Consider the following 8,830-nt stretch of genomic DNA (forward strand, 5'->3'; position numbering starts at 1 on the left):
AACCATTTATTAAAGAAAGTTAACCAGTGTTTTAGTGAAGAACTCAAAAAGGCTGAACATTGCCTTTACCTACAAATATTTGATCTCCTTGCCCAGTAGCAGAATATGGCATGAGAGACAACGTCAGTTAAGGCTATTTGTATTTGTAAAATCATCCAGAGGAGTATGGGAAAATTAGAAATAACATCATCATATCATAAAATTTTGAAAAATGAAAAGAAAGGCAGTATGTTTTATGGAAAGCTTGGTGAGCACTCCAATTAATCAAAGTCATCCTAAAAATATTTAAGGTTAAAATTGGAAAGAAGACAAAAGAGTTAAACATAGGGCTGAATTCTTCAAAATATTTTTTACAAATTATTTTCTGAACTAAGTACAGAAGAAGTAAGACCTATATTTCCCTCTAACACTATAGACCTGCATAAACTATATATGTAATTGGAAATAGTACTGTAAAATGATAGACAGACTACTTGGACTAGACCAATTATCAGCAAATGAGGCTTGCAGTGGAGGGAATACAATTGTGACAGTGCAAAGGTATTGACCCTCAAAGTATATCTGAAGGAGAGGAGGATTGAAAGTTGTGGTGGCAAATTCTAGGCTTTATTATTCCAAAAGAAGAGTTGCATAGAAAATATGAATATAAATACCAAACCACATGCCAGTTTTCCACATCTACAAATTATGATGATAGTCCACACAACTTATCAGAAGCATCCTTGGTATTTGAAGGAATGGAGAAGTCTTTGTAAATGTTATTTTCTATGAAATCCCATCTTTATATTTATATAATTAAGTAAAGAATGCTACAAATACAAGGTCCCACTGTCATTGTTTGTTCACTATAAACATTCTGTTTAATAGAGCATAGCTTCACCTTCAAGGTCTCTTCCAATAAGGCATCTCTTAAGTGTACATAAAAATACCATTATTCCTTAAAAGATATAACCAGTGATAACTTTCTCTGACAACCCTATTAAAATATCCAGTGAGGTATTCAGTAAAGGTATACCCTTGATACAGGTATTTGCCATACTCAGAATAGATCTAGAAAATAATTTTAATAAAAGAGGGATTCTATATACATATTGACATGTGCTTTTGGGTATGGAACATGTGATGATAATATCTTGGCATTGAAATATTGAAAGGGTTCCTCTATGAAATCCATAATTACTCAAACATTAGACCTACCAAACCACGATAAGAGAAAAACATAAAGAAAGAAAACTTATTTTCCAGACTACAGTATCCATTTGAATGCAAAATTCATAAATCTAGTTTATCAGCACATGTATCTTGAGCAACTACTACAAATAGATTATGAATGACCTAGAAAAGAAAAAAAAAAGAGAGAGTAGTCTAGCTTGACTGAAAATTTACACAGCACTTTTAATGACGTTTCTACCGGCAAACGAAAGCCCAATTGCTTTAAAATACTAGTATTATTCAGATGATATTGTATTCTTGCAAATAGCAATGCCATCAAACATGATAACAACTCATATTTATAAAATGTTTTAAAGTTTGTAAAGTCCTATCTGCATACATAGGCTCAAAATATGTACATATACACATCTGCATGTATATATACATATATACATATGTACACACTTTACATACATATGTACATACATACATACATATTACAGATCAAATACTGCATCCTCTGAAGACTGAAAATGAAGGATCAACCAAAAAGTAACACAGAGACATATGGTGGCCATGGGGAATTATCCAAAGGAAACAGCATAAAGGATGTCATCAGAGAAATACTTATTTGAGGTTTGGCAGTAGCACTTAGGAGAGAAAGAGGCCAGTGTTGTAAAAGAGATAGAAATTCCTTATGGATTAACCAACGATCCACTGGCATTGACAAAGTATCAAGAGATAAAGGAGTGGACACTATGTGCAGATTTATTGGGTTCAATATGAGGAAAAGCATAGATAAAAGCATAATAAATTTCTCAGAACAAGGAGGCATAGAACAGTGGTAGTACCATATACAAAATTCTTGGGGTGGGGCAGAGTATCCACGTTGAGATCAAAAATACACTGAAGTGTTAAAATATCTTGGGCAAAAATAATTACCATTGGTATTTGTCCATGTTTTTGCAGAATCTTAGAGTTTTATTTTTTAATAGTATTTTATTTTTCCCCAGTTATATGTCCAAAAAATTTTTAGCAATAATTTTTACAAGATTTTGACTTCAAATTTTTCTCCTTCCTCCTTCCCCTGGCCTCCCCTCTTCCCAAATTTGTAGGCAGTTTGCTATAGGTTATACATATGCTATCACTTAAAACATATTTCCATATTATTCACCATTGTGAAAGAAGAAACAGATCAAAAGAAAAAAAACATGAAAAAGAAAAAGTGAAAAAATATGCTTAGATTTGCATTCAGAGTCCATCGGGTCTTTATCTGCACGTAGATAACATTTTTCCTTCATGACTCTTTTGTACTTGTCTTGGATCATTGTGTTGCTGAGAAGAGCTGAGTCATTCATAGTTAATCATCACATAATGTCGCTGATACTGTGTATAAGGTTTTCCTAGTTTTGCTCATTTTTCTTTGCATCAGTTTGTACAAGACTTTCCAGGTTTTACTGAAATCTACCTGTTCATTTGTTATTGCAAAATAGCATTCCTTTATATTCATACATCACAGCTTGTTCAGCCATTCCCCAACTGGTGGTCATCCCCTTGATTTCTACCTATTTTTACATATATTTATAATTTAATACATTTAGTTTTCAACATTGATTTCCACAAGATTTTGAGATACAAAATTTCTCCCCATTTCTACCCTCCCCCCACTCCAAGATGTTATATATTCTGATTACCTCGTTCCCCAGTCTGTCCTCCCTTCTGTCACCCCAATCCCCACCTGCATCCTCTTTCCCCTTACTTTCTTGTGAGGCAAGACAGATTTCTATACCCCATTGCCTATGTATCTTATTTTCCAGTTACATGTAAAAAAAACTTCTTTTGAGCATTTGTTTTTAGAACTTGAGTTTCAAATTGTCTCCCTTCTTCCCTCCCCACCCTCCCTCCCTAAGAAGGCAAGCAATTTGACATAGGCCGCACATGTATCATCATGCAAAACACAGATTAACTATGTTTCCCTCCATCCTATCCTGTCCCCCTTTATTCATTTTTCTCCCTTGACCCTGTCTCTTGTCAAAAGTGTTTGCTTTTGATTACCTCCTCCCCCAATCTGCCCTCCCTTCTATCATTCCCCCCACTCTTATCTCCTTTCCCCTACTTTCCTGTAGGATAAGATATGCAATTAAGTGTGTATGTTATTCCATCCTCAAGTCATGTGAGATAAGTTACCCCATTCTATCTCTCCCTTTCTCCCTCTCTCAATATATTCCTCTCTCACTCCTTAATTTTAATTTTTTTTAGATATCACCCCTTCATATTCAACTCACCCTGTGCCCTCTGTCTATCTATATGTATATTCCCTTCAACTACTCTAATACTGAGAAAGATCTCATGAATTACAAATATCATCTTTCCATGTAGAAATGTAAATAAAACAGTTCAACTTTAGTAAGTCCCTTATGATTTCTCTTTCCTGTTTACCTTTTCATGCTTCTCTTGATTCTTGTATTTGAAAGTCAGATTTTCTATTCAGCTCTGGTCTTTTCACTGAGAAAGCTTGAAAGTCCTCTATTTTATTGAAAATCCATATTTTGCCTTGGAGCATGATACTCTGTTTTGCTGGGTATGTGGTTCTTGGTTTTAATCCTAGCTCCATTGGTCTCCAGAATATGATAGTCCAAGCCCTTCAATCCCTTAATGTGGAAGCTGCTAGATCTTGTATTATCCTGATTGTGTTTCCACAATACTCAATTTTTATTTCTTTCTGGCTGCTTGCAGTAATTTTTCCTTGACCTGGGAACTCTGAAATTTGGTGACAATATTCCTAGGAGTTTCCTTTGGGGATCTTTTTCAAGAGGTGGTAAGTGGATTCTTTCAATTTCTATTATACCCCCTGGCTCTAGAATATAAGGTCAGTTTTCCTTGATAATTTCTTGAAAGATGATATCTAGGCTCTTTCTTTGATCATGGCTTTCAGGTAGTTCAATAATTTTTAAATTATCTCCCCTGGATCTATTCTCCAGGTCAGTGGTTTTTCCAATGAGATATTTCACATTGTCTTCCATTTTTTCATTCCTTTTGTTCTCTTTTATAATTTCTTGATTCCTCATAAAGTCACTGGCTTCCACTTGCTCCAATCTAATGTTTAAGGTGGTATTTTCTTCAGTGGTCTTTTGGACCTCCTTTCCATTTGATTGATTCTGCCTTTCAAGGTATTCTTCTCCTCGTTGGCTTTTTGGAGCTCTTTTCCCATGTGGGCTAGCTTATTTTTAAGGTGTTATTTTCTTCAGTGTTTTTTGAGTGTCCTTTAGCAAGTCATTGTCTTGTTTTTCATGATTTTATTGCATCACTCTCATTTCTCTTCCCAATTTTTCCTCTACTTCTTTTACTTGCTTTTCCAAATCCTTTTTGAGCTATTCCATGGCCTGAGACCAATTCCTATTTTTCTTGGAGGCTTTTGATGTGGGCTCTTTGACTTTGTTGACTTCTTCTGGCTGTATGTTTTCATCTTCTCTGTCACCAAAGAAAAGATTCTGTAGTCTGAGTCCTTTTAAGCTGCCTGTTCATGTTCCCAGCCAACTACTTGACCCTTGACCTTTTTGTTAGTATATGACTGCTTGAAGAGTAGAGAGTACTTTGTCCCAATCTTTAGGGGCCTTGTGTTGCTGTTTCCAGAGCTACTTCTACTCCACAGTCACCACAACGTCTGCCACAGCAGTGCTCCTCCTCCCCCAATTGCCAACCAGTACTGGGACCCAGATTGAAGCAGGGCAAAGCAAGAAAACCCTGCCTCTGAGCCAACAAAGCAATCACTGCACTCTTGCTCTGAGCCACTGCTTAATTCCTCCCACCAGGTAGGCCTGGGGCTAGAAGCAGCCATACCTGGAGCTCTGGAAGGAGTGACCAGAGCTTCCTGCTGCTGCAGCTGTGCCACCTCTATAGCCCTTGGGGCTGGGACTGGACTGTGCACTTCTTTCACTCAGATCTAGCAGTTTCCCCACTAACCTGCTCAATTGTCTTTGGCATTTGTGGGTTGAGAAGTCTGCTAACTTCCATAGCTCAGTGATTCAGGGCCCTAAGGCCTGCTCTGTCCTGGCATGGCCCACTCTGGGCAGTGCTCTGCTCCCAGCACAGTGCTATAGACCCTTCCTAGCAACCATCCAGGTCATCTTCAGCTGGAGACTTATTTCCCTCTGTTATTTCATTTTTTCTGTAGCTCTAGAATTTGTTCAGAGCCGGTTTTTACAGGTTTTTGGAGGGATTTGGGGGAGAGCTTAAGTGAGTCCCTGTTTTCCAGCCTCCAACTTGGCTCAGTCTTGCCCCCTGGCCCTGATTTCTAACTTTTTGCCACCATGAATATTGCTGCTATAAATATTTTTGCACATGTAGGTCCTTTTTCCTTTTTTATGATCTATTTGAGATACAGAGCTAGTAACGGTACTGCTGGATGAAAAGGTATGCAAGTTTGGTAGGCCTTTGGGCATAGTTCCAAATTGCTATCCAGAATGCTTTGATCAGTTCACAACTCCACCAACAATGTGCTAGTGTTCCAATTTTCCCACATCTTCTCCAACATTTATCATTTATGCTACCTCATAGTTGTTTTAGTCTCCATTTCTCTAATCAGATGTGATTTAGAGCACTTCTTCATATGCCTAGCAATAGCTCTAATTTCTTCACCTGAAAACTGCCTGTTCATATCCTTTTACCATTGATCAATTGGAGAATGGCTTGTATTCATATAAATTTGACTCAGTTCTCTATATATTCGAGGAATGAAACCTTTATCAGAGACACTTGCTGTAAAAATTGCTTCCCAACTTGCTACTTTCCTTCTAATCTTGGTTTCATTGGTTTTGTTTGACAAAAGATTTTTATTTTAATACAGTCAAAATTATCTGTTAAATTTGTAATGTGCTCTGTCTCTTGTTTGGTCATTAATTCTTCCCTTTTCTATACATCTGACAGATAGACTACTCACTACTCTTCTAATTTGCTTATGGTGTTACCCTTTATGTCTAAATCATGCATCCATTTTTACCTTATCCTGGTATATGGTGTTAGATTTTGGTTTGTATCTAGTTTTTGTCCTATTGTTTTCCAGTTTTCCTAGCATTTTTTGTCAAATAGTGATTTCTTATCTCAAAGGCTGGAGTATTTGGCTTTATCAAACACTCAGTTACTGTGGTCATTGACTAAGATGTTTTGTGTACCTAATATATTCCACTGATCCACCACTCTATTTTTTAGTCAGTACCAGATAGTTAAATGATTATTACTTTATAATATAATTTGAGATCTGGTATTGCAAGGTCAACTTACGTTGTATTTTTCCCATTGATATTCTTGACCTTTCGTTCTTCCAGAATAATTTTATTTTTTTTGTAGCTATCTCAAATAATTTTTTAGTAGTTTAATTGGTATGGCACTGAACAAGTGAATCAGTTTACCCAGAATTGTCATTTTTATTATATTGGCTCAGCCTACCCATGAGTAATTGATACTTTCTCAATTGTCTAAATCTGAATTTGTGTGAAGTGATTTATAATTGTGTTCACATAGTTTCTGGGTTTGTTTTGGCTGGTAGGCACCCACATAATTTGTATTGTTTACAGTTATTTTAAGTGCAATTTCTCTTTCTATCTCTTGCTACTGGACTTTGATGGTCATATAAAGAAATGTTGGGAAGGGTGTGCATCATTCTTGAGTGCTTGGTCTGGAGGCATCCACTGCCTCTCCAAGGTTTCCCCTGCTATAGCTGAGATGTGGATCAAGACCTATTGGCCTAGGCAGAGATGGAGGTAGAGGCAGAACTGGGATTATCAGCATTTGAACAGACCACATTATGCACAGTACATTTTGTCCAAGGATTCTTTGTTGAAAAATATGATCCTACAATAGAAGACTCCTAAACAAAGCAAGTTGAAATTGTTTGCCAGCAGTGTATGCTTGAAATCCTCTATAGACCAGGGACAAAGCAATTTACAACAATGAAAGATCTGTATAAGAATGGCCCAGAATTTGCGTTAGTATATTTGATTACACTGCCTTCCATGTTTAATGACTAACAGGATTAGAGGGAACAGATTCTATGAGTTAAAGATATAGAAGATGTCCCAAAGATTTGGGTTGGCAATAAATGACACCTGCATGATGAGCCAGTAGTTGGCAAAGAACAGGGTCAGAATTTAGCAAGATATCGATGTAAGTGTGCCTTTTTTAGAGTCATCTGCAAAGTCAAAGATCAAGGTAAACCAAATATTTTATGACCTGCTCAGACAAATAAATAGGAAAACACCAGCGGAAAAGAGGAAAGCTAACGAGAAAATTTGCCTGTTGCTTTAGACCCAACCACGCAGGGGCTGTGAGCCAGATTGCAGAAATAAAGAACTATCACCTAATTGGACAGGGCCAGCATTTGAGACTTCAAAAAATACATTAATTAATTAACAATGTACCTGGAGAAGTTTCTCCTGTTTCATATATTATGTGAAAAATCCAAATCATATAATGTCTTGCACAAGTTCCCTGGAGAAAAAAAAATGCTTTTTGTATATTCCTTGGAAAAATAAGACAATAGTATTTCTCTTTTGCAAAAGCAGTTTTAATAGATGTGCAAATAAATATACTTGACTCTAATATGATTATGCAAAAGAGCATGACTGTATTTCAAATGCTAGGTATTGCTAGTCTGAACGATTTCATATTGACCTTTTTATCATAATTCTTCCCCATCAAACACTAAAACGTTGAATCATTATATTTTATATCTATGTCATAGATATAGAACATGAAAATTTCCCCACAAACTCACTGTAGCAAATAACTTTTTTTGAATCATTGACTTCATTTTATATTTAAAATTTATGAAAAATCATCCTGCCATTATATTCTAATTAAAATTGTTTGCACATAATGCTTCGGAAAAATAGGTCTTTTATAGAAAAAAAAATGGGATAACTGATTTCTGTGCCTTTCAAAGCTAAAATATAGAATATACTAAACCACCTCTAATATTGCTTCTTGTGTTTTACTGTCACAGATTAAATTATAGCTTTCATGAATGATTACATTTTAGTATATTTTCAATTGGTTGGTGTGTTTTTGTTACTGTTCATACATAAGTATTTTTTTTAATACGGACTGACTTGTTTGAAATGTAGCAATAGCCCATTCTTGCCCAGCATCTGTATAACAGTTGGTTTTACACCCTTATGGTAATGGCTTTTTATGGAACAGACTGAGACTCACTATTCTAATATATTTAATCCTCATATATGGTAAATACATATTGGGCTACATTAAACCATTTTCTATATTCTCTTGGATCTTAACAATTGTATGCTATTGAATAATCCCTATGAGAATTATTTTTATATGTTGAAAATTAATACTATGTCAGGTTTGACTTTTACTATGATGTTAAATTTTATGTGGCTTGTAATTTCATTAAAGAAATTCTTGCTTGATAATATGTAGGTCATGAGCTCAGGAATGAAGTGTGAGAGGATGTTTCTCAGAGTTGTTTTGCAATCAGTTTGAGTTTATTCAGGGGAAAGGAAGAGAGAATAGGCTAAGATCAGAAGACAGAGAATGTATAGTGTCAACTGCTCTTATTCTTCAGGGTGAAAAAGCAGTCCTATGAAAATTTGCTATTTTTTAAAATTTAGCTAGATATTTTTTTTCTTTTCCACCATCCAAATATTTTAAGTTTTGCAAA

At 35.6% G+C, this 8,830-nt stretch overlaps 1 pseudogene; it reads left to right on the top strand.

Moving 5' to 3' along the window:
• The first annotated feature begins 6,905 nt into the window (after window positions 1-6,905).
• Window positions 6,906-7,455, top strand: LOC118829444 (annotated as a pseudogene).
• Window positions 7,456-8,830: the final 1,375 nt, after the last annotated feature.

This window comes from Trichosurus vulpecula, chromosome 8, assembly GCF_011100635.1.
Source record: "Trichosurus vulpecula isolate mTriVul1 chromosome 8, mTriVul1.pri, whole genome shotgun sequence".
NCBI classification, from domain to species: domain Eukaryota; kingdom Metazoa; phylum Chordata; class Mammalia; order Diprotodontia; family Phalangeridae; genus Trichosurus; species Trichosurus vulpecula.